The sequence below is a fragment of the Procambarus clarkii genome, chromosome 18 (assembly GCF_040958095.1).
Source record: "Procambarus clarkii isolate CNS0578487 chromosome 18, FALCON_Pclarkii_2.0, whole genome shotgun sequence".
Classification (NCBI taxonomy): Eukaryota; Metazoa; Arthropoda; class Malacostraca; order Decapoda; family Cambaridae; genus Procambarus; species Procambarus clarkii.
This window is the reverse complement of record NC_091167.1, coordinates 33,856,345-33,879,441: the sequence shown is the minus strand read 5'-3', so window position 1 is coordinate 33,879,441 and position 23,097 is coordinate 33,856,345. Positions and strand designations below refer to the sequence as shown.

At 44.8% G+C, this 23,097-nt stretch overlaps 1 protein-coding gene and 1 non-coding gene across 3 annotated transcripts in view; both read right to left on the bottom strand.

The window, feature by feature from the left end:
• The window catches only part of LOC123754599 (galactosylgalactosylxylosylprotein 3-beta-glucuronosyltransferase P), a 117,293-nt gene that overhangs the window by 72,893 nt on the left and 21,303 nt on the right, over positions 1-23,097 (bottom strand). The window lies entirely within an intron of this gene.
• On the bottom strand, positions 17,338-17,419 carry TRNAS-AGA (transfer RNA serine (anticodon AGA)). Its single transcript has one exon. It is a non-coding gene; the product is annotated as a tRNA-Ser (tRNA).

Genomic DNA, 23,097 nt, shown 5'->3' with positions numbered 1-23,097 from the left:
AAATATGTAAGGTGTAATCAAATGTTAAATTGACACATTGTTGTTCCCGATATATTGAACAATCTTAAACTTTGATTCGTCAAACGTAACACATCTCAGGAGCGGCAGACTCGATTATGTTACTGGTCAGTCTTGTCGATGATACTGTCAACATATCAGCTGTACTCGAATCAGTTAGTTATCATTTTGCCATAAATCATATACTACAAATGATGGCAGACGTCAACGCTTGGAAATCCTAAAATAAACAAAATCCCTGAACACTTACACACACGTGAACATGCTGTATATCTCTGAATGGTATAACTCATCTTTTACTACTGTTAATGAATTATATGAGAACCCTGCCACGGAAGAAACAGTTTTATATGCCACATTCATTCAATTTGATGCTACTGTCGTGTTTAATGGCTCCAGACTCAACGCATCAGTCTGAAAATGCTGTTTTCTTCTCTGCTCCGGGTTCCTGCGTGTCGTTGTTTGCGTTATGAACACGACAGGCATACTTGTCTTCGTTAATCCTTGCCATCTAAGTTTTGGAATATTTCAGCTAGGTATTACAGCGTGTAGTACACCCCCCCAGGCTGTGGTGACCTTGTTGCTACTGCGGCAGAAATATTACCAACAACAGCGACTTCACAGTCGGAGTGCAGAGTAGGGCAACCTTGGAAAATATACACATTAGAGCAACTTGGAGCACATACATACAAGATTACTGCACCCAGTAATAGTTACAACAGAGTGCGCGTAGGTAGATGTATAGCTCATAGGAGTATACAGCGAGTGTAAGGGAGGACCCCCAGAAATACATCAAGGTAATGCATGAGCGGCGAGGCTCACGAGAGAGGCCACTGGGTAATGCGACATACAAGGCGAGCCCGGGCAATATGTATTGTAGTGGAAACCAGACCATGGGGGAGGGAGGGAATGAAGGTCACAGGGAGACAGGTCATGCTGTCCCAGCTGTACCTGGGACAGGTGTACCTGGGACAGGTGTACCTGAGACAGGTGTACCAAGGCTTTGGTACACTAGATTATGATGAGTTCAATCATGAGTAATCATGTCATAAAGAACAAACTGCAGGCGATGAGTCACAATAACGTGGCTGAAGTAGTTTGACCAGACTACACACTAGAAGGTGAAGGGATGACAACGTTTCGGTCCGTCCAGGATCATTCTCAAGTCGATTGTGACTTGAGAATGGTCCAGGACGGACCGAAACGTCGTCGTCCCTTCACCTTCTAGTGTGTGGTCTGGTCAAAGAGCAAACTCATTTGGAAGCCAAGAGGAACCAGATCATGATGTACCATACAGAAAGGAACCTGGTCAGTGGACGAATAACTAGGTAATCAGAATGTGCTTGGTAGCAACGAGAGCACTTCTGCTGCAAAAATATATGGTCTGTCAGTCAGCTGGGGACTTCGCAAGACATTACAAACCTTTTGAGAACATGTCTTCAACATCCTTCATTTTCTGTCATGTCTGTATCTCGCCCGTTCATGCTTCTGAACTTTATAAAAGATGCTGCCAATGTTATATTATGCTGGTAATGTTGATTTATTATTGTTGATGCGGCTATTAGACCATCAGTCACCTTAATAGTCCAAGAGCATATGGACAAAAAAATCGTACTTTTTTTTTTTGGGGGGGGGGGGGGAGTAAAGAGGAAGGAGAGGCATAGGTGAAGGGAAGTATAGAAGTGGGAAATACAGTGAGAGGTATAAAAGCAGGCGGGCTGTCCGCCTTGCTGACTGTCTGCCAATCGTACTCCATGTCAGTTTCAGTGAAAGAATCTGTGACTGGGTTTATGTATTCAGAAACTACCTGTAGATACACAATTTCCACGGTGACTCTCAGTGATGTGTGGAATATGGAATTAATGACACCATTTAGACGCTCACCATCGAAAATTTCCCAAAATTCATTATCTTCGTTATTAGTGACTGGAGTTTTAACCTTCAAGGTCATGTTAATCTAAAAGGCAATGGATGATGAGATTAATACGTATATAAAATATATAATTTCAAATATAACACTTTTGCATTTATGTCAATTATATTTATGTTGTGTTCTAAGGTTATCGCACCCACTGAGTATAGTTTGTGTGTTTAGGAACAACCATTGACTGAACGTATTAAGAAAGAGGTATGGCAAGTCAAGGGCAAAAGTCTTGCCATTGACTTCACTTTTGAACTTTAAATATATATTATATAAATATTATATATATATATTATATATATATTATATATATATATATATATATATTATATATATATATATATATATATATATATATATATATATATATATATATATTTAATATTCCATTAATTTTGTATTCCCTATGTGCATGTTCTTCACATTCTACAGATTCTTCATATTCTACATATTCTTCTCAGATTATCCATTACTGTTGCTCTATGTTGCAGTGTGCACAACACTCTTTCATGCAGCCCTCTGGCGCCTCTCCGTTAGTTACTCTGGTGATAGGTCGGAGGAGCACGTCCCGACCACACCACAAGGGGTTGTGGTGACAACCTCTCCACGCCTGGGTCATTAGCACGACCCTCGGGGTGTGTTGATTCTCTGGTCTTCTAATATCTCTCTCTCTCTCTCTCTCTCTCTCTCTCTCTCTCTCTCTCTCTCTCTCTCTCTCTCTCTCTCTCTCTCTCTCTCTCTCTCTCTCTCTCTCTCTCCCTTCTCATTACTTTTCACATGGATTAAATTTAAGTTGTCATTTGTTTTCTTATGTTTTTCTGTTTAGATCTTCTTGGTTTCGCCTTCAATCTATTTTATTATGACATATTTGCTTATTAAATTATATTTAATGGAATCAAAGGTGTGTGTGTGTGTGTGTGTGTGTGTGTGTGTGTGTGTGTGTGTGTGTGTGTGTGTGTACTCACCTAATTGTACTCACCTAATTGTGCTTGCGGGGGTTGAGCTCTGGCTCTTTGGTCCCGCCTCTCAACCGTCAATCAACTGGTGTACAGATTCCTGAGCCTATTGGGCTCTATCATATCTACATTTGAAACTGTGTATGGAGTCAGCCTCCACCACATCACTGCCTAATGCATTCCATTTGTCAACTACTCTGACACTAAAAAAATTATTTCTAATATCTCTGAAATTGTGTGTGTGTGTGTGTGTGTGTGTGTGTGTGTGTGTGTGTGTGTGTGTGTGTGTGTGTGTGTGTGTGTGTGTGTGTGTGTGTGTGTTGGATAACCAGAGAATAGTCAATATATTATGTTGACAGGAAACTCTATAAGGTGTTAGTAGCACTCGCAAGCTGATGGGCAAAGTGTGTTACCTGCTATCTGTCATAGATGGACAATGCTATAATACATTGCAATTTAGCAGAAATGCAACATTTTAGAGCATTTGACCATTAAAATTGAGCTATGCAGGTGTGTAATTAGTGACTTTATGTAATATACAATTACTCTACATACTAGTAATCCCTGTAACATGTTCCTTTCTATATTTTATAAATAAAATAATGTTATTATTCACCTCATATTTTCTTACAGAAAGGAAGAAATTAATGTTTATTGTTATTAATATTCAAACATCTACGCTACCGTATAGTATTTCTAAAAATTTTCTTTTGCAGCATCGCAAATTGAAGCAAAATTCCCGAAGCCCAGAAGTCTGAGTGAGAGAGAGAGAGAGAGAGAGACAGAGAGAGAGAGAGAGAGAGAGAGAGAGAGAGAGAGAGAGAGAGAGAGAGAGAGAGAGAGAGAGAGAGAGAGAGAGAGAGAGAGAGAGAAAAAAAGGTAGAGGGAGATATGATACTTGAGAGTAATGGGATCCAGAAAGCTTCTTCGTGCTCTGTCTGGGCCAGAGGACAGACGGTGGGAGTTGCATAGAACAGTCTCCACTCCACCCACCAGGTGGTGCATAGAGTCCTACTCCACCCACCAGGTGGTGCATAGAGCCCACTCCACCCACCAGGTGGTGCATAGAGCCCACTCCACCCACCTAGGTGGTGCACTAGAGTCCACTCCACCCACCAGGACTCTCCTTACTCATGGCGTCATCCAGGCAGTGCGTCACGGTTGACGTTCGAAGAACATAAACAGAGCTTAAAGAGCCAAACAATGCCTAGGAAGACTATGGAGAGCTGAACAATGCCAAGGAACAATGAACTAGGAACTAAACAATGCCTAGGAACAGTGTCGATTACAAAAAAATACATGAACACTGTGATTAGCAAACAGTGCCAAGAAACAGTGTGTGTACCACCATACAGGAACACGATTCATCGCCAAATAAACGCCAAAAGAGCTTGCGAACAATTGGGAAACAGCAATAACATGTAGCTTTTAAACGATCGGTAAAATCCAATAGAGGATTTGCCACACCAAAAATGCAGCTCTTTTTTTATTCTCCAGGAAAAGACGCAAGACAAAAAAGGAACAAATCTAAAAATAAGAAGTGGTTGGAGGGGTGACGATCAGAAGATGTGCTTTATTGGGAGGTATTTTTGTTCTATTTTTGGCGAGTTATTTTTGTTCTATTTTTGGGAGGTATTTTTGTTCTATTTTTGGGAGGTATTTTTGTTCTATTTTTGGGGAGTTATTTTTGTTCTATTTTTGGGAGGTATTTTTGTTCTATTTTTGGGGAGTTATTTTTGTTCTATTTTTGGGAGGTATTTTTGTTCTATTTTTGGCGAGTTATTTTTGTTCTATTTTTGGGAGGTATTTTTGTTCTATTTTTGGGAGGTATTTTTGTTCTATTTTTGGGAGGTATTTTTGTTCTATTTTTGGGGAGTTATTTTTGTTCTATTTTTGTTCCATTTTTGGGAGGAAGCCTGTTTGACCAGACCAGCAACCAGGAGGTCCTAGTCGAGGACAGGGCCGCGGGGGACGTTGATCCCCTGAAATCATGGCAAGGTAAGGTAGTGTCTTCGTGCCTCGCCTGTCCCCCCTTCCCCAACCCTTCAAGCAACTCCCAAGAAACTATTAAAGTCACGGTTTAAAGTTACCAATTAAGGAAGCAAGAGTGTTCCTTACTCCTTTAAACACCTGTCTTCCGTACCTCTTGACCGCTCCCCCCAAGACCAGCCCTAACCTTCCGGTCCCAGCCCGACCACACCCCCGGGCGTCCTCAACTAATCTTGGGGCTTGAGAAGAAGAGACAAGGAGTAGTAAAGCTTTTACATAATTTCCCCTCTTTATCGGGGAGGACAGGAAAACCTGTACCTTTGTTAAGGTCCCCCACCCACCCCTCCCTTGGCCAACTATTGACGGTTCCCCAGGATACAACCTCCACAGCAGTTGCCTATCTCCAGGGTACATATTTAAGTGGTAGGTGAAGAGCGGCATCAGGTAAAATGAAACCTAGCTAGCTGTTTCTGCTCTGTTTGGGGACGAAGAGAATAGAATATTTTATATTCTATCTTGATCTACTTAAATGTACGCCTCTGTATTCTTGCTTCTCTGTTAATTTGCCTTTCGTGTCATGAGCGAGGTAATACCATGATTTCTTTGTCTGAAGATGTCGGATTATCACCTACGACGGCCTTGGGTGTGTCGGTAAGATGGCCTCAGGGTAATGTAAGCTGCTCTAACAAGCCCAAGACGCTCATAGGCGTCTTGGGCTTGTCTCGAGGGCCCGATAAGCTCGTCCGTGGGGGTGTGGTGGGCTTATCTAAGGATGGGGTCATACTGGGCTCGTCTTGGGGGCGTGTTGGGCTTTTCCGGTGGGCGTGTCTGGCTTGTACACAACACCTGCTGGCTCCCTGCTTGGCACCAATATTGGAAAAGGTTTTCAGTACTTTTGTTAAAGGCCACGTCCAAGCAGCACCAGAAGAGATTCTCGATACCATTTATCTTGGGTTCCAGCCCACCACCAGCGTCGTGTGTAGCCTCGTGGGTTCCACTCCCCCACCAGAGGCAACCGAGGTTGTGTGGTGTTTGAAGTGACTCCTACACTGTAAGGAGCTCTTTGCGGCGGATTGAGGGAACAGAATTGTTTAGAATGGATCTTAGTTTAATGTGAATCGAGTTGGGAAGACCATTATTTTTCAAAATTTTCGCACAAAACATAGTACTAAGTAGAACTATTCTTTCGTAAATGGAAGGTAATTTTAGTTCCTTTCTCATGGTAACAATTCTGACAGTTCTAGGACAACCCAGGATGATGCGCATGGACAGGATGAGTATGGGGTGCACAATAAACTAGCCGCCTTCGGCGGCAACAAACAAAAAAAAACATCATTTTGTACTACATCTAGACAAGGGTCTGAGAATGGCATTAGACCTTCCTCAGCCTTCAGAGGGCTGCTGTAGTCAAGGTGAGTTTACGACTTTATCACCTTAATTACTGCCAATAATAGCTTTCGAGTTTCTTTTTACTTCAACAATTTGATAAAAATTACTTCCCGGTTAATGAAAGTTTAATAATGTTTCTCGATAATCATTTATTCAGTTTTCAATTAGTTTTTTCCAGCCCCAGCTTGAGCCATTTAATCTGGGCAATGTTGGTCTTATGAATATCTTATCGCTGACTTACATATTTTTGTATTAATGTTTAATACTGTTTTTCAATTATGGTTAAATCCCGGGAATTCCGTTTTTGCTGACTTTATACGGTTAGAATAATCGGCCACAGACCGTCCTCTCAGCTATAGTACGTCTCATTTTGTACGTTGTGGTATCATACAAAAGTGGTATTTTGCATGGCTATGAATTCATACAAAGGACCACGAAAAGTAGCCGCTTCTAAAAATATCCACGTTTTCTATGTATTTTTTTTTTTTTTTTTTTTTAGATATATACAAGAGTTGTTACATTCATGTACGGCCACTAGTACGCGTAGCGTTTCGGGCAAGTCCCTGGAATACGATCCCCTGCCGCGAAGAACCGTTTTTTCATCCAAGTACACATTTTATTGTTGCGTTAAACAGAGGCTACAGTTAAGGAATTGCGCCCAGTAAATCCTCCCCGGCCAGGATACGAACCCGTGACAGCGCTCGCGGAACGCCAGGCGAGTGTCTTACCACTACACCACGGAGACTGTAAATTGGTAGGTTAGGTTAGGTAGGTTGCTAGGGTTCCTACATATATATACACACGTCTCGGGTTAGGTTAGCACGGTGTATTTTGCACGTTGTGGCAAATCAAGACAACGCCGTCGTTGGACCCGGTTATAATCTCGGTCATTTTTTAGCATTAGAATGTTCATAGAGGTTATCTTCAGGTTATCTTGAGATGATTTCGGGGCTTAGCGTCCTCGCGGCCCGGTCTTCGACCAGGAATCCTTTTTGTTACACACCCCCAGGAAGCAGCCCGTAGCAACTGTCTAACTCCCAGGTACCTATTTACTGCTAGGTGAACAGACGCATCAGAGTGAAAGAAACTGTGTCCATTTGTTTCATCACTTAGCTGTCAGGAGACCTAGAAACATTATCTAGGGATATAGAAAACGTGTTGGAGTTGTTCATCCATCCCCCACCCCCCCCCCCCCATCAGGGGGCCAGACAGCTGAGTGGATAGCGCTCGGGATTCGTAATCCTGAGGGTCTGCGTTCGATCCCCGAAGGAAGCGAAAACAACTGGGCAGTTTCTTTCACCCTGATACATCCCTGTTACCGAGCAGTAAATAGGTTCCTGGGAGTTAGACAGCTGCTACGGGCTGCTTCTTGGGGGGTGTGTAACAAAAAAGGATTCCTGGTCGAGGACCGTCCATTCATAATTTTAAAACTAGATATGATAGGGAAATGGGACCGGAGTCATTGCTGTAAACAACCGATTTCTAGAAAGGCGGGATCCAAGAGTCAATGCTCGATCCCGCAGGCACAAATAGGTGAGTACAAATAAGTGAGTACACACCTCCCCTCCCCTCCCCTCCCCTCCCCTCCCCTCCCCTCTTTTATGTATATTGTTATACATATTATTGCACATGTTGGGCCCCATTAGATGCATATATGTGCGCGCGCGCGTCTGTGCTATTGGCTGCGGGTAGTGTTGGTAATCCAATTACCAGCCGAGGTGCTCAAGATGAAGCGGGAGACCTCCATGAAGGACAACACTAGGGGGAGAGGGGGAGAACACTGACAGGGTGAGAACACTGACAGGGTGAGAACACTGACAGGGTGAGAACACTGACAGGGTGAGAACACTGACAGGGTGAGAACACTGACAGGGTGAGAACACTGACAGGGCGAGAACACTGACAGGGCGAGAACACTGACAGGGTGAGAACACTGACAGGACGAGAACTCTGACAGGGTGAGAACTCTGACAGGGTGAGAACACTGACAGGGCGAGAACACTGACAGGGTGAGAACACTGACAGGGCGAGAACACTGACAGGGTGAGAACACTGACAGGGTGAGAACACTGACAGGGTGAGTACACTGACAGGGTGAGTACACTGACAGGGTGAGAACACTGACAGGGTGAGTACACTGACAGGGTGAGTACACTGACAGGGTGAGAACACTGACAGGGCGAGAACACTGACAGGGCGAGAACACTGACAGGGTGAGAACACTGACAGGGTGAGTACACTGACAGGGTGAGAACACTGACAGGGCGAGAACACTGACAGGGCGAGAACACTGACAGGGTGAGAACACTGACAGGGTGAGAACACTGACAGGGCGAGAACACTGACAGGGCGAGAACACTGACAGGGTGAGTACACTGACAGGGTGAGAACACTGACAGGGCGAGAACACTGACAGGGCGAGAACACTGACAGGGCGAGAACACTGACAGGGTGAGTACACTGACAGGGTGAGAACACTGACAGGGCGAGAACACTGACAGGGCGAGAACACTGACAGGGTGAGAACACTGACAGGGTGAGAACACTGACAGGGCGAGAACACTGACAGGGTGAGTACACTGACAGGGTGAGTACACTGACAGGGTGAGAACACTGACAGGGTGAGTACACTTACAGGGTGAGTACACTGACAGGGTGAGTACACTGACAGGGTGAGAACACTGACAGGTCGAGAACACTGACAGGGTGAGTACACTGACAGGGTGAGAACACTGACAGGGCGAGAACACTGACAGGGCGAGAACACTGACAGGGTGAGAACACTGACAGGGTGAGAACACTGACAGGGCGAGAACACTGACAGGGTGAGTACACTGACAGGGTGAGAACACTGACAGGGCGAGAACACTGACAGGGTGAGTACACTGACAGGGTGAGAACACTGACAGGGCGAGAACACTGACAGGGCGAGAACACTGACAGATCGAGAACACTGACTGATTTACAAGCTGACGAGGCTAAACATACTCACCACATATTATATGAACTACTAGAATAAAAATAAGAAGACAGTAATTTGACAGGTGTCTGTATAGGGACAAGACGACGGAAACCTTCCACAAGACAGGTGAACACAGCCCCCATGCCCGTGACCCGTCACATTTGACTGGTGTGTGCATAGAGAGAAGACGTCGGAAGCCTCCCAGAGGACGGGGAAATGGTATACATTCCGTACACACAGTGGCTTGTCGCTCCTATTCCACACTTCAGAAATGTAATGAATTTCTGGTTATGAGGGAAGCCTCATCCTCACCTAGCTGGCCCGCTCCACCCCCACATCACTCCACTCCCATACACACTCCACCTCTCCACTCCAAACCATACTACTCCATGCCACTTCATTCCACGAACCTCCACGCCACTCCATCTCGTCTCCTCCAGCCTAGCCCAGGTACGGCAGGCAGATGGCACAAATATATGGGCGAACGGCAGCTATAGCCTGCTGAGTATTGACCCGCCACCCACACGCCCTCCACCCATTTCCTTGTCCTCTACCCATCACCCAGTCCTCTACCCATTTCTCTGCCTTCTATCCACCCACCTCCCTGCCCTCCATCCATTTTGCTGCCCTTCACCCATATGATCATCCATGCAAAATTTAGAAGTATATAAAGCTGAGGCCACACTCTTCGAGCCGAGAATAGTCAGCAATGGGGGAACTCAGAAGTGAAGACCCATAAGCACTTACAAGCAAGAGCAGCAAGGGCATCAGCTCTGACAACAGAGGGACACAGGCAGCAGGAACAGGAGAATCTGGAGTGGCTGAGACAGCAGCAACAACAGCTAACAGGGGCGGTTGGGGAAGCAGCAGCAGCAGGGACATGGTCGGCTGAGGTAACAGCAGCAGCAGTAACAGGGACGGCTGAGGCAGCAGCATAAAAATGGAGGGGGGGAATCAGGCGGTGTTATGGCCACGAGGGACAATTTTCTCATTCTAGCGCCTCGGAAGGCTTCATAACAGAGGACTGAGGATGCGATGCTCCAGGGAATACGGAGCAGGGTCTGCTGCCCCGGTGGAGCCCCCATGGTTGGGTGGGGAGTACGGACGGTGGGTGGGTAGGACCGCAAGGCTGGATAGGGAGTGAAGGAGGGAAGGGAAGGGTGAGGGAAGGAAGCCGAAAATAAGCGAAGAAGGATAATGTTTCTGTACTCACAAACACTGCTCCTGGGTACACGATGTTTCGAGCAAACAATATATTTACTGGAACAGATAACACCAGTTCTTACAAACAACGAATATTCTTCAGTAAATAAAAGCAACATTACAGACATAGAGCTCGCAGCACAGAGAGCTGGAATCACCCAAGTTATTTTGACTGTTTACGCAGGTTCAGTGAACTTCAGATGCAAAATCTACAAGAAGGACGCTGGAACTATACCTTCTACCTTCACTACGTCCTCCATGGCACACATAGTGTCAGACCTGCTACTATGTATTTTCTTGTCCTCTTCCTCCGTAGATATTGAAGAGAACTTCATCAACACGCGTCCTGTGTCTCTCTCTACAGCAATATCACCACTTTGTGCTCTATTTAACCCAAAACAATAATTTGCTCATCACAAGACAAGCTGTGATAAGTAGATGGCTTTTGATCACTGTTGGCAGGCTAAGAGCTTTCCCTTCCCATATCTCATTTAAGTCTTACCCTACTAGTTTGCCATGGAACATAGCCTGTCAATTGGCTTACAACAAGGTCCTCCACATACCATTGGGTGAACAGGGACGAACAGTTTAGGATTGACGCACGGTTAGTCCTCCCTGGCAAGGGCTCGAACCCAGATGAAACTGTTTCCGAGGCGCGGGGAGAATGTATGACTGTGAAAGCAGATGACCCTTAATAACACGTGAAAAAACTCTTGTAACAGGAGAGAGAGAGAGAGCTTATACTGCGTGGCACTTATACTTTCAACGCCACTTTCACGATAATAAAATAAATTGAATTTTGAAATGCAATTTTGTATATTGGTATTACATGCATAACTGAGCCAGATCGGCGTGGTGTATTCTGGAGAGCCGGACTGATCATTATCACTCACTGTACAACAGGCGAACAATACATCTGTTTTCATATTGACGTCACCCTAGTGTTGAACACACACACACACACACACACACACACACACACACACACACACACACACACACACACACACACACACACACACACACACATACAAAATCATGGCATTAGACAACCGGTGGCTAGAAGAACAGGGTCCAAGAGCTAGAGCTTAATCCTGCAGACACAAATAGATGAGCACACACACACAGCCTAGTGAACAGCACTCAAGAACCATAGCCTTATGCGTCAGTGTTCGATTCCCTGTCTATCTTCCTTCCAGTTCCTTCCATCTGACGCCTATGTTCACCTAACAGTAAGTAGGTAATAGGGAGTTAGATAACAACTACGGGTTGCATCCTGGGAATATATGTGGGATAAATGTGTTGTAGATGTGCTGGAGGACAAAAATAGGTCGGGAGTCAGTACATTAGACAACCGACGGTTAGAAAGGCGGGGTCCAAGAGCTAATATAATCTCTAAGGTGACTCTGAACTACTCGGAAGCCTAGTTTGCGTACTATTCCCAAGAATAAAGAATTGTATCAGGAAAAAATGACTAGACTAGAATGACATGTGTGGCACTCCGGAAGAGCTCAGCAGCAGACCTTCGTGATGAAGTCTCGCGTTCACAGACATAAACAAATGTGAAGTCGTAATTATTTAGCGAGTTGGAGCAGTCCATAAACGAATTTGGTACATTTATAAAATGGTTTACTAGAGTAGAGTCCAGCACAGATGCGCTAGTAAATCGTCTTAAATTTACACATTGTTTTTATTTTGTTTAATGTAGTACTGTTTGGCAGCGAGCTTAAGACTACTAAAGAGATTTTGATATATATACTCAGATGATATATATATATATATATATATATATATATATATATATATATATATATATATATATATATATATATATATATATATATATATATGACTGAAAACTCCCACCCCAGAAGTGACTCGAACCTATACTGCCAGGAGCAATATTTAATTTGGCAAAAAGCAGTGCAGTAAATATGTAAATTCATTGGATCAAAATGAAAAATTTTTCCCTGCTTGTTAAAGTTGTGGGGAACCGATCTGTGAGATTTAAATTTATTTAATTTATATGAATTTATATTTACGTTAATTTATATATTTCGATAGCAAATGGCATGATAGAGTGGACTGTATTTCTGCAAATTCTCACAGATCGATCTCCTTACACATTATGGGGGGTTTATTAAATTATATGTGTAATCAATCAAAATTGATTGACTCACTACAGTATTAGACAAAATCAGTCAAAAAGTTAAGGCCTCCCGATTTTAATTACTGATGTATTTCATCAGTAATTAAAATCGGGAGGCCTTAACTTTTTGACTGATTTTGTCCTAGACGACCAATAGGAACACGGATGACCAAGCCAGTCCAGCCCCCAACTCATTTATTGGAACGCTAGGTAACTCACTCAGAACTCTAATTGACCCGGCCAGGATTCGAACCCATGCTGTCCAGGATCACCCCTAAACGTACACAGTACCGTGACCACCGCACCAATGATCGCCGATCATTGATGATGATCATTAGATCATTGGTGCGGTGGTCACGGTACTGTGTACGTTTAGGGGTGATCCTGGATCCGGGTTCGAATCCTGGCCGGGTCAATTAGAGTTCTTAGTGATCTATGGCCTGCGTGTTCCTGCAGCTTTCTCACACTAGGTAACTAATAATTCTAGCTTCCTCTTCAATTGTTCCCGTCAAAGGTCACTTGCAATAATAGCAGGAATCCTATATATATATGACAGCTATATCAGAGGAAATATTGGTATATTAAATAAAGAAATGAGAATATTACTCACTCTGGGTTGGTTGCTGCCGTTCGTGCTAACCGGTTTGCCACATATATATACCTAACATAACTGGCTAAACGGGTTTCGGTAACACACTTTCCTTATAGTAGACGTAGTTGGAGTTGATAACGGGAGCACTATTAGTCCCTTAACTCCGTTGTCCAAGAGAATTTATTGGAGCTGTTCTGCCCCAGCGACCTATTGTAAAAATTAACAATGGCTGACTCCTGAAGCCTCCCTCCCACTGACGCATCCCTTGTTCTCCAAATGCGTCAAGAAGTGCTTAGAGAGTGCCTTCATTAACTTTATTTTGGTACTAATAATTAAGTTAATTCAAGTGAAATGTTTTTATGATGTTCACAGCCCCGAGACTGCTGTGTTAAGAATAATTCCCAGCAGAATAGCTGGTAAATTTAGTAGCGACGTGGCAATGATATTCCCCGTTTTCTACGGGAGGAAAATTCCACTGCGCCCCGTCTTCTCTTGAATGAATTTATTTATACAACCCAGCAGAAATATTATCTGCCTATTGTATTGAATATTAGTAAATGGTGTCGGGTTTTCCGACAAAAGTCTGGTCATCCAGTACTGGGTGTAATGTGTGTGAGGTCACCCAACCCACACACACACACACACACCTCAACATGAAGGAGGTGACGACGTTTCGGTTTGTCCTGGACCGAAACAGGGTATGGGAAGCGCTTGGTATAATGTGTGGAGTATGGATATAGTGTGTGGAGCGCTGGATACATGTAACCTGGAGCGTCCATTTGTGAAATTCTCCTTAACTCAAACTTCCAATCGCGATATTCTCCTTTAAGCTGATAACTCTTATTCTTAATACTCCCCGAGGAGCTCCAAATTCTTTTCACCAAGAGCGAGTCGCCAGCAAGAGCGGCCAACCTCCATCACCGTCACGAAGTTCAATTTGGTCGCAAGCCGTTGATCACATGCGCCCAGAATTAAACTACTCCCTCGGCCACGCAAGGGACATATAGCACAAGCCAATGGCCGACCACGAGGTAATAAGGGATGATATAAGAGACTGGTATAACGACTGGTGTCGTGTAGTCGATGGTCTGACTGTTATATGCCGGTCAGCAGCTGAGGACTGTAGTCTGAGGACTGTAGTGTGAGGACTGTAGTGCAGTACTGTAGTCTGTGGTCACTGTTCTCCTTTTCGAGAGGGACAAACTGTCGGAAAGACAAACTTATCTACTGCTTTCTGACACTTTTGAGCGTATGCAAACCTTTTGAATTTAGGTCCTTTCCTTGAGTAGGCTACTTCAACTTTCCTCATATGCTCAAGAAAGGCGGGGTACAAGAGCTAACAACTCGATTCTACAGGCACAAATAGTAAATACACATCCCCTGGATGCAGCCCACAGCAGCTAACTTCCTCTATGGTACCTATCGACTGTTAGGTGAACAGAAAGAAAGTCTGACAAGATATTCCTGCCTCAGCTGGGAATCGAACTCGGAGTCCGTAGACTCCGAATTCCCGAAGACTGTCTGGGCAGTTCAAACCATTGGTTGTCTAATGTAATGACTCAGAACCTATTTTTTCTGTCATACCGACTGCATTACAGTGTACACGCCCACACTTCGAACTCCCAGACACCTGTTTACTGCTACGTGAACTTAGGTATAAGGTGAAGGGAAACATTGAACCCAACACTTCTTACCTGTCGCGGGAATTGAACCCGGGACCTCTTGTTGTAACCCGGCGTCTTAACCAACTTATATACAGTATATATATATATATATATATTATATATATATATATATATATATATATATATATATATATATATATATATATATATATATATATATATATATATATATATATATATTATAGATGAGTTATTATTATATATCGATGAGGTCCTTGATAAGAAAATCGCCGACCTTAAGAGGATGGATGGGAGGATTGAGGATATTGATGCTCATGATGCACTCTACCTCATCACCAGATGTCTGTCCCTCCCCAGGTTAACCTACTTTCTGAGGTGTTCACCATCTTACAGTAGCCAAAAACTAAGTGAGTATGACCGGTTACTGAAATCAATGCTAGAAAAAGCCCTTAACCTCTCTCTCGATGACCTACAGTGGAAACAAGCCTCTCTTCCCGTAAGACTTGGGGGCCTCGGAGTTCGAACAGCAACGCAAATCGCTGTTCCAGCCTTCCTGTCCTCCTTATCAGCATCCGACGACCTTGTGAAGGAAATTCTACCTGCCCACTTACATCAGCTGGCAGGTGTACATGTTCCCAATTTTACACGCTGTGCCACAGAGTGGGCCTCTCGTGCAGGCTCATCACCTCAACCACCATCCCCAAAAGCCCACAAGCAATCCAGCTGGGATGGCCCCATTGTAGAACAAGTTGCTGCAGAGTGCCTGGGTGCTGCAACAACACAACACGACATTGCTCGCCTCACAGCAGTAGCAGCACCACATGCAGGGGATTTCCTGTTAGCAACCCCAATGTCGGCAACTGGCACGCGTCTCACACCACACGCCCTCCGAATTGCTGTGGCCCTCCGCCTTGCTGCCCCAATCCACACCAGCTATAGGTGTATTTGCGGCGAGGTGGTGGCTGACAGGTACGGCCACCATGGCCTACTCTGCCAAAGCACAGGGGGATGGCACTCGAGGCACAGTGAAGTTAACGACATCATCAAGAGGAGCCTCACCACAGCTGGATGCCCAGCTGAAAGAGAGCCCCGTTACCTAACGCCCCGTAACTCTGATGCTCTTATTGGTCGCCCAGATGGTATCACAGTGAACCCCTGGAAGAATGGCAAGCAGTTGGTATGGGACTACACGTGCGTATCAACCCTGGCTAATACCTACATTAACCTCAGTGTTGCACAACCAGGTGGCGCTGCCACCCACAGGGAAGCAGCCAAATCCCGTAAGTATAGAGAACTGGATCACCACTACAATTTTGTCCCCATTGCTTCTGAGACACTCGGCGCCTGGGGTAAAAGTGCTACCAGTTTTTTGAAGGAACTGGGTTCTAGGCTCATTGAAACAACAAGGGACCCAAGAGCTGCAAGCTTTCTTTTCCAGCGCCTCAGCGTGGCGATACAGAGGGGAAATGCGCACTGCATCCAGGGTTCCTGCCCGCCATCTGAGGAGCTGGAAGAACTCGACAACCTATGATAACCATCTTTGTAACCCATAAGTAACTCCTTTTTTGTAACAAAGTTCAAATAAAGTAAATATATATGTGTACATACAAAAGAATGGGGGTGGTAGGAGAAGATAATATTAGTGTTCAGTGAGAAGCCACAAGGTCTCCTCTGAATACTTTTTATTTTCTTCTCCGAGGCTATGGGTCCCCACATTGGCACCAGAGGTGGTACCCTCACAAACTTTTTATTATATATATATATATATATATATATATATATATATATATATATATATATATATATATATATATATATATATATATATATATCGGCAGAAAGGGAACCTTAGTTATGCAGACTTGACAACAGCCGCAAACGCCCAGATGGATCTCCGCCCAGGGAGATCCAGAAAACCAACAAGTACAGAGACTTAGAACGTTGTTACAGGTTCGTGCCGATAGGCTCTGAGACCCCGGGCGCCTGGGGGTAAATGTGCACTTAAGTTCCTAAAGGATGTGGGTGAGGAACTCATTAGGAAAACTAAAAACTCAAGAGCGGCCAGTTTCCTGTTCCAACGTCTTAGTGTCGCGGTCCTGAGAGGAAATGTGCTTTTTTATTATTATTATTTTAAGAATGATCCACAAGATCTTCTCTGAATACTTTTTATTTTGTTGCACTGAAGATTAATTTCAAGGTTTCGCGTGCATCACCTGTGGCACCCACCACATGGCACCCCCAGAGGGCACCCCCAGAGGGCGCTCCCAGAGGGCACCCCCAGAGGGCACCCCCAGAGGGCACCCCAGAGGGCACCCCCAGAGGGCGCTCCCAGAGGGCACCCCCAGAGGGCACCCCCAGAGGGCACCCCCAGAGGGCACCCCCAGAGGGCACCCCCAGAGGGCACCCCCAGAGGGCGCTCCCAGAGGGCACCCCCAGAGGGCACCCCCAGAGCTAGAGAGAGTACAGTACACCTGCCTTCTTTATTTTGTCAAAGCAAGAAAACCAGCGTTCTCGCAGTGAGTAGGATTCGAACCTACGCGGGAAGATCCCATCTGATTTCTAGTCAGACGCCTTAACCACTCGGCCATCACTGCTCTCTTCACTGTACATGCATGTCTTTATAAAATTTGTGTGTGTGTGTGTGTGTGTGTGTGTGTGTGTGTGTGTGTGTGTGTGTGTGTGTGTGTGTGTGTGTGTGTGTGTGTGTGTGTTTACTAGTTGTGTTTTTGCGGGGGTTGAGCTTTGCTCTTTCGGCCCGCCTCTCAACTGTCAATCAACTGTTTACTAACTTTTTTTTTTTTTTCCACACCACACACACACCCCAGGAAGCAGCCCGTGACAGCTGACTAACTCCCAGGTACCTATTTACTGCTAAGTAACAGGGGCACTTAGGGTGAAAGAAACTTTGCCCATTTGTTTCTGCCTCGTGCGGGAATCGAACCCGCGCCACAGAATTACGAGTCCTGCGCTATCCACCAGGCTACGAGGCCCCTGTGTGTGTGTGTGTGTGTGTGTGTGTGTGTGTGTGTGTGTGTGTGTGCGTGTGTGTGTGTGTATTCACCTAGTTGTATTCACCTAGTTGTGTTTGCGGGGGTTGAGCTTTGCTCTTTCGGCCCGCCTCTCAACTGTCAATCAACTGTTTACTAACTACACTAACTACTTTTTTTTTTCACACCACACACACACACACACACACCAGGAAGCAGCCCGTGACAACTGACTAACTCCCAGGTACCTATTTACTGCTAGGTAACAGGGGCATTCAGGGTGAAAGAAACTTTGCCCATTTGTTTCTGCCTCGTGCGGGAATCGAACCCGCGCCACAGAATTACGAGTCCTGCGCGCTATCCACCAGGCTACGAGGCCCCCTGTGTGTGTGTGTGTGTGTGTGTGTGTGTGTGTGTGTGTGTGTGTGTGTGTGTGTGCGCAATAATTAATTTTTGTTTGTATACTCACCTATTTGTGCCTACGTGATCGATTTTCTGCAGTTGGACCTCGTTTCCAGCCGTTGGTCATGTAATAATTCAATAACTACCGAATTACCGCCTAGTATAGTTTTTTCTCTTCTATTAACAAAGGGTACTTAATTACTTTTAATTACTTTATTATCTTTTTATTACTAATTACTAAATTTTATTACAACTCTTCACTAAAGTAATATTTTATCACTTCTTCGACTCACCTGTGTCTCTAGTTTCTATTCATGTCCTCTCAGTTTGTTAGGACAAATTAAGTTACCTTTGGCAAGCCGCTGTCTTTCTGTCCTCGTCGAGGCTACTTGAAAAATAATAACTCTCAGGTAAATTCAGGTAAAATTTCAGGTAAATTCAGGAATTCATTTAAACGTTTTTTTTCCTTTTTTTCAGCTTGCCAATTCTCCTAAAGTACTTCATATATCTCTATCATGTCCCCAATCTTCCTTTCTCGCCTCGTTAGGTTGCTTCCCTTCAGTCTTTCACTGTTCCCCTTCCCACGTATTTCAGGGACGAGCCTCGTCTTAATCCTTCCGTACCTTGTCAAGTTTCCACATCTATAGTTCTTGAGGCGAGTCCCGAGTCTACGTACTCCAGAGCCGACATTCTCGGTAACCACCCACACTCCCAGTAATAATATTACACAACTATAAACCATATACACACACACACAAAAAAGATACCCATCGCGTGCAAGCACAGGGCGACGACTCATTAAAATTGCTGCAGGGCGGGGCGCTGATGGGGGTCGTCGCAGGATTTGTTTCGTATTGACCCAAGAGAAAGAAAATGCGCCCCCCGAGGCAGCCAGGGAGCGCAGGAGAGGTGAAATGGTTCGCATTATAAACTGCAGAATTAATCTCGGATGAGTGAGATCTGCAGCCTCCCTGCTTGACACATCAGAGTGTGAATACAGTATGGCAGAGTCCGCCCTTTTATTTCATGAGCCAGGGGCGCCTCCGACAAGGTTCACCTGCTCACAGTGCACGGACTTGAAGTATTTGTGAAGGGTCTGGATTCGTCGTCGCGCACTGGAAGGGATATGAAAGTATATATCGGAAACCTGGCATCCTCCCGCCCCACACTCTGGGTGCTAGACTAGATCGATAAGTGGGGGCACTACTCTAAGCAGCGGCCGGGGACCTAATGTCTACCCCAGCCAGCGGAGGCCCAATGTGTATTGAAAAAGGAATGTGTATTAGTAATAACAGTATTCATTATAAATAATAACATTAGAGGGCCCTGGTAATAACAGTAGTAGGTCTGTTAATGAGCAACGGTTAACAGTAATAGTCACTAGTAACAGAAGTCGGAATGACAACAGAAGTGTTAATTAACGAAAAAAATCAATTTGAATAATGAGATGACTCGAACCCTGGATCAAAGTACTCCCACCCACGCACCTTACCCCCTGTAACACGACATGGTTTAAGTTATATAATTAGGGATTCCACTGAATCCACAGGAAGTCTGGAGGCTTCAACTGAAGCCAGTCCAAGCTTCTCATATTACCCCCAAAGCCTTCTGGTGTAGCCAATTGATTTTCTCATTGGTATATATATATCACGTGAGAATGATTTCTTGTAGTAGAAGTAATATTGAGATTGACATTTAATTTAACAACTTTTCTAGTAATGTACGCATATATATATCTCCTCGAAGCTTAGCCACAATATTGACGATGGGTAGTGTATGTGTGTGTGTGTGTGTGTGTGTGTGTGTGTGTGTGTGTGTGTGTGTGTGTGTGTGTGTGTGTGTGTGTCCAGACAGTACGACTTATTAACAAACCCTCTCACCCCATTTCCTGAAGTTCTATTCGTTCAGTATTTATCCCCTGTTCCCTCATTCATGACCTAACAAGCTTACGCTGAAAGCCAGTGACTAGCTATACCTCCGTCAACATCTTCCACACACACAAACACACAGTCTAAGAGTCCGGACTGAGACGACTTTACAGGTATAGCCAGACTGCTCGATTAAGGCAGCCCTTGTGGATTTGTTCAGACTGCTTGCATGTCTGTGTCACGAACATTATATTCCGTAAGCTTTAACTCCCTCGAGTTCAACAGCTCTCTGCTTTCCCGTAATCCTTAAATCCACTTTCCTTATATCCTCGCACTGCCCGAGGCCTCGTGCAAGCCTGGGTCATACGACTTGGACCTGAAAGCCTTCGTACGGGGCCACATGTGTGTTGGCTCGCGTGAGAATAGTTAATGTTCCTAAGTATGACTGGTGAATAAAAAGAATGCTTTTAACAAAATGCTCGATAAGAAGGGAGAGAGGGAGAAAGAGAGAGAGAGAGAAAGAGAAAGAGAGAGAGAGAGAGAGAGAGAGAGAGAGAGAGAGAGAGAGAGAGAGAGAGAGAGAGAGAGAGAGAGAGAGAGAGAAAGCAAGGTAACTGCAAGATTAAAAAAAATAATGAAACCAATAATAGCAATATTGCATTACCTTAATGTTTTCAATTCAATTCCATTTGTTATCGTTACAAATTCCTAGAGGTTATTTAGAAGATTAATCAATCTTCTTACAGAACGGCAGCTACAGCAAAAAAGCAGCAGCAGCAGCAATAGCAGCAGTAGTAGTAGCAGCAGAAGCAACATTAACAATAGCAGCAACAACAGCATTAGCAGCAGCATCAACAAGAGGAGTAGCAGAAGCAGGAGTAGCAGCAGCAGGAGTAGCAGCAGCAACAGCAAGAGTAGCAGCAGCAGGAGTAGCAGCAGCAACAGCAGGAGTAGCAGCAGTAGCAGCAGCAGGAGTAGCAGCAGCAGCAACAGCAGGAGTAGCAGCAGTAGCAGCAGCAGGAGTAGCAGCAGCAGCAACAGCAGGAGTAGCAGCAGTAGCAGCAGCAGGAGTAGCAGCAGCAGCAACAGCAGCGGAAGAGGTAATATGTGGATTTTTATTCCTGGCCTCCGTCCAATAGCCATAAATTCTCCTCAACTGGCATTAAACTAATTACGTCCTGAGTTATGACGCGCCGGGGAATTTCATTATTGCATACACACTGAGGGTATACAGTATACACCGTGGGTATGATCATCACGGGTATACACACTGAGGGTATGATCATCACGGATATACACACTGTGGGTATGATCATCAGGGGTATACACAAGAGTGTATACAGCGTACACTAAGGATATAATCATTCGGGTATGTTATGAGTATTCTTGAACTTAGTTCAGTTTAATCGAATACGGTGAGTTCAATGACTGCTGACCTTCCACTGTCACGTGACTGTTGACCTCCCATTGTCACGTGACTGCTGACCTCTCACTGTCACGTGACTGTTGACCTCCCATTGTCACGTGACTGCTGACCTTCCACTGTCACGTGACTGTTGACCTCCCATTGTCACGTGACTGCTGACCTCTCACTGTCACGTGACTGCTGACCTCACACTGTCACGTGACCAGTCATATCTAGCGTAGTGCCTTAAGTTATTAACTTCTGCATTCTGAATCACCGTATCACATTCCTCCATCTAGTAATTAGCGCTGGGTTTGTAGAGAATTATTACATGGAATTACTTAAAAGCATCGGAGAATTATCTTAAAAGTTTTTGAACGATAATTTAGTTTGAGGCGGATCTTTTGGAGAAGAGGAGGGGGGGGGAGCAAAACTATGGGGGGGGGGACCTATCACTGGGCACAACCATAAGGCACTACCATGAGTGTTGTGTTTCTGTATTAATGTTTCGTGTCACACGGATCAACATTTCCGGTCAGCAATGTCCAAATATTCTTAGAAAACGTCTGAAAGTTAGGATTTATAAAACTGAAACGAGATTTACACTTCACCACATCAACAAAGAAAACATTTCCACGCATGAGGCTATGTCTACCAGGTGGGAGCACGCAGGCATGAATGACTATGTACCATTTTACAACTGCTATTCAGACGTCAATTCTGGGGGACCATTCTTCAGTGTGTCAAGAGTAATTTGAGATATTTTAAGGGCCTTGGTTGCGAAAGGGGGTTATACAGAGCTGTCAATGAAACCTTCACAGGAGAGAGAGACTTGCCAGCTTGGAACATGCAGAAATCAATCGTAGATACTGGAATATTGGTTCTCGCATCCTTGACGAACAGATTAACAGTGGTCAAAGGGGAATCACTGAATGGGTCTCACGTGGTTGAGCAGGTTCAAAGGGATATACCAATACCAGATGAACACACTAGCCAAAAAAGTTTTGTAGCTGCACTGTGGCAGACGAGGCTTCAAGCAGAAGCTTGAAAAAAAAAAGAGGTGGAGAGGGGGGAGGACTATGATGTCTGCTGTGGTATCATAATAGGGAAGTCTTCATATATATTGTGGTAGCACAAAAGGTGGGCCTTCACACATGTTGTGATTGCAGATACGAACGAAGAGGACCAAGATTGACTGACTGTAAATTAATATTTTTGATACCACGAATCCCAGCTCCTTGGCCTCATATCCCAGCTCCTTGACCTCATATCCCAGCTCCATGGCCTCATGTCCCAGCTCCTTGACCTCATATCCCAGTTCCTTGGCCTCATATCCCAGCTCCTTGACCTCATATCCCAGCTCCTTGGCCTCATATCCCAGCTCCTTAACCTCATATCCCAGCTCCTTGGCCTCATATCCCAGCTCCTTGACCTCATATCCCAGCTCCTTGGCCTCATATCCCAGCTCCTTAACCTCATATCCCAGCTCCTTGGCCTCATATCCCAGCTCCTTGACCTCATATCACAGCTCCTTGGCCTCATATCCCAACTCCTTAACCTCATATCCCAGCTCCTTGGCCTCATATCCCAGCTATATACCTTCACATCCC